The following is a 4,275-nucleotide window of genomic DNA, read 5'->3' on the forward strand; positions in this document are numbered from 1 at the left end:
CTCTGCTCTGCTCTTGGCTGTGGATGTGATTTTTTAAGTTCCTGCCTTAATTTCCCTGCAATAATGGACTGTAACCTTGAATTGTAAGCCAAAAAAACCTCTTTCCTCCCCTAAGTTGTTTATCTGTACCAGAGTATTTATCACAGCCACAGACATGAAACTAGAACATGAGGACCTTGGCTTGATCTATCTCCAGCACTGCACAAGCCTGGCCTGGTGTGCTGATAGCCTGTAATTCTAGCACTAGGGAGGCTGAGACAGGAGAATGAGGAATTCAAGGTCATACTTAGCTGTAGAAGAATCATAAAATTCAACCTAGCCCAGGATATATGAGACAACGCCTCAAAAAATATTTGGGAAATAACACCAGTAAATTGAACAAAACTCAAAATGAGGCGAACTGGACTGTTCGTGGAGATGACACATGGCCCTTCATGGGGTAACATGTCTCCCTGTAACTATCTGGGGAAGTGATGACCATGTCACATAACAGCAGCACTGAGCTTATGACAGAGCAAAGGTATTCATTCACTTTAAAGAGCAGTTCTTGGAAGCAGGCTCACCTGGGGATGGATGCAGACAATGGATATTTGGTCTGTAACATTAAGCCTAATGTGTTCATTTAGAGTGCATGCTGGTAGCTGGGAAGAATAAAAGGTTGCACTCTTTGGTATAGAGGCCTGCTGTTTGCTTGACAGAAGGTAATAAATAAAAAGCCCGCAGTGCCCCACAGCACTTTGGAAGGTTCAAGATGAAGAAGGTAAAAAATGGCCAACTGAGCATGCGACAGTCAGGTAATGGTGAGGGAGCCAGGGAATAGAAATTCAAAGTGAGGCCCATCACTCTTTAAAACTTCTCCTTAGAGGGGAATTACTTGTGGTTCTGAGCACTTAACAGAGCCCTTGGCCAATATTACTGCAGCCTTCTCTCCTCACTTCAGAAACACAATGACTTTGGGGAGGGGGGAGAGCTTAGATTATTAATTGATTAAAAACATAATGTCAGTGTTAATCTTCTTTCTCTTCCCGCTCCCCTCTCTTTGACATAGGTCTTATGTAGACTAGATTGGTCTCAAGCTAACTATGTAACTGATAATGACCTTGGAATTCTGATCCCTGTGCTGAGATTATAGGCCACCACAGCCAGTTTAGGTGGTATGCCTCATGCACACTAGGCAAGCACTCTTATTAACTGAGTTTTATTGATGAAAGAAACAGCTCCCACCTCAAAGGGGTAAGAGACAAATTACACTGGGACTAAATGAGTGTCCAGGGTCTGAGAACATAACTTCAGGTAATCCTAAATTCCAGTTTTCCAATGTGATAACAGTGTGATGACGTTTTTGTAGTAAGTAACAAGACAAATAAAGTCATAATTTAAGGCACATAAAATGTATATCAGGTCAGTCAGTTGAAGGAAATCAGAGAAATCTCTGCTCTGGGCCTCCAGTGGTATCTGGTAACATTTTTGGCCTTTTGGTTGTGGTCACTAGTATTCTTTTTAAACATTCCACAGGATTTACCCAATGGCCACAAAGATGTTAGGTCTTGTATTAAGGAGGGCAATAAATGGCAATTAGGGGTCCCCTAAGAATTGAATCAAGATAATTTGGTTCTGGACTTGCACCATTCCAACCTCTTCACATTCAATAGTGGAGTTCTAATCAATTCAGTGGTCTTGCAAATGGCTCAGCTTAATGTGTGGTTCTTTCTCTGGGCCTCACACCTCCAGCCCCAAGCCAAGCTTTTTTTGGTGACAGATGATTTATTTTGAGATTAAGTACATTAAAAGTGGTGTACTTTCTTCAAAGAGAAAGCATCCCTATATTGTAATAAAATGCATATAATATAAAAATTGCCCTGGGGGCAGGGGAGCTGGGATTGTAGGTCACTGGTAGAGCCCTTACCTAATGTGCATGAGGCCTTAGGTGTGTGAGCCCCTGCATTACCAAAGGGGTCGGGCTGGGGACATATTTAGCTTACAGTTAAGTAGTATGGGGTACATTCCATTCTTATGGAAACATTATAAACCATCTTACTCAGCTGCTCTTTAAATAATGGGTGTGAGATTCCCCTCTCCTAGGCTCTGGCAATCTCCAGTCTATTTCTATCTTTACGGAGTTTACACCCTATGTACCTTCCACATGTGCTTCTTATCTGTCCTCTTTCTAAGCCCTAACTACTACACAGAGCACAGTTTCTTCAAGCTTTGCCCATGTTACAGCATGTGCCAGATTAAGGCTGAGTAACCTCTTATGGTATGTGTAAATGTACACAAACCTTTGGGTTTTAGGGAAGGAGTCTCTGAAATGTGGATCAGTGTTCTTGTTTGCTTCCCACTGCAGTGACAAGAACACTGGTCAAAACCAATCTGGGGGAGGAAGTGGTTTATTCCGTCTGACTGGGAACAGTCCACCATAAAGGCAAGCAAGGGCAGGAACTCAAGGAGGGGCAGAGGTCAAACAACAAAGGAGTGCTGCAGTTGTGTCAGGAAACATTTGTGATTCCCAAAAAGACCACCAAGGAGCCGAATCCAATGTAATCACGTTAGGATCTCTTTATTCAAGTTCAAGCTTAGACCATCTCTGATGCAGGAGAATGGGAGGGGGCATCCCGAGCTCAGTGTTAGGCAAGCATTTATAGAGGCAACAAGGGGTATCTAGCCTGGTACATATCTGATTTGGGGACCATTATGGCCTTTAACATAATTGGCTGGTGCTAAGAGTCAAACCACAAACTTAACTTCTGCTTTTTACATGATTGGAGGTTGTTAGGACGTGAAATGCCAGGGCAGGCTTGTTACCTGGAGGTGCAGATTTGTTGGGGAATAACCTGGAAACTGGTGCTAGACACAGGTCTTATGGGGTAGGGGTAGCCTGGAAACTGGCGCTAGGTACTGGTCTGTTAGTTTACTTGAGTTCAACCTTAGGTCAGGCTTTCTAAGATGGATGAACCCCAAAGATTTGATCTCTTACTGCTTACTGGCTTGCTCACCTTGCTTTTGTATACAACCAAGGACTACCACCCGCAGTGAGCTGGACCCTCCCACATCAATCACCACTCTAGAAAAGGTCCCATAGACTCACCTACAGGCCAATCAAGGAGGCATCTTCTCAGCAGAGGTTTCCTCTTTCCAAATGACCCTGCCTTGTGCCAAGGTGACCAGCACAAGCAGAGAGACATGGTGATTATATTTTCTCTTCTCTTCTCTTCTCTTCTCTTCTCTTCTCTTCTCTTCTCTTCTCTTCTCTTCTCTTCTCTTCTCTTCTCTTCTCTTTTCTTTTTCTAGTCATTTTATTTTAATTTATTTTTTTGCCATCACATGCACTTTATTGAATCCACTGTGGACAGATATGTGAAGGTAACATTTGCATACACATAGGGTAAATGGTCAAGGCCTCAGTCTAGGGGGAGGGCCAGATGTGGACCGTGGAACACAGGTTAGCTAGAATCCAGAATGTGGCATTTTTTGTGAAAATGGTTGAAAGTCTGCCACAGGGATGGTAGAGAAAGGAATGATCCAGATGATGACCATAAGGATGCTGAAGAACAGGAAGCTGATATTCAGGAGCTTGGCAGTGGGAGCGTAGACCTGGGTTCCAATCACATCACCCACCATCTTCCTGTCCCAGAACTTCACAGAGTAGGCATATGCAATGAAGCCCAGGCTTACCTTGTCTTCCTTTTCACTTTTCCTGCCTCTTACCTTTCCAGCCTTCTTCCCTTCCCCTTCCTTTTCTGCCTTGAGTAGGAGATTGGGATTTGACTATGCAATATTATCATTGGGCATCTTAAGGAGAAAAAAAAATAACTTCTTTAGGTTTACACCTAAACTGATAAGAAAGCACATAATCTGATATTTCTCATCAGCCACATAGCACAGACTCTCCATGTAGGTGTACTCATGACCGAAGATGAATCAAAATTGAAATATTGTTACCCCCAAACTGCATGATTTTCATTAAGTACATTCCTCTTGGTATTGTGCACTCTGAGTTTTCACAATGCACAATCACATATACCATCATCATAGCCATGCACTGTCCTATGTACTCTCACTGTCCTGTGAACCCAGCAGGCTCTGCCTGGTCATCCCTCTTTCCTTCAGAATCATGTAACCACTGACTCCACTCCCGCTAGGTAAGCGCCCTCCCCGGAGCTGTCCCCTAGGCCCCACTACTCTTTATTAAAAAATAGAAATCTATTACCTTTTTTTTTTTTCTCACTCAGGCCCAAAGATTTATTCATTTATTATATGTAAGTATACTGTAGCTGT

Source organism: Mus caroli, chromosome 6 (genome assembly GCF_900094665.2).
Source record: "Mus caroli chromosome 6, CAROLI_EIJ_v1.1, whole genome shotgun sequence".
NCBI lineage: Eukaryota > Metazoa > Chordata > Mammalia > Rodentia > Muridae > Mus > Mus caroli.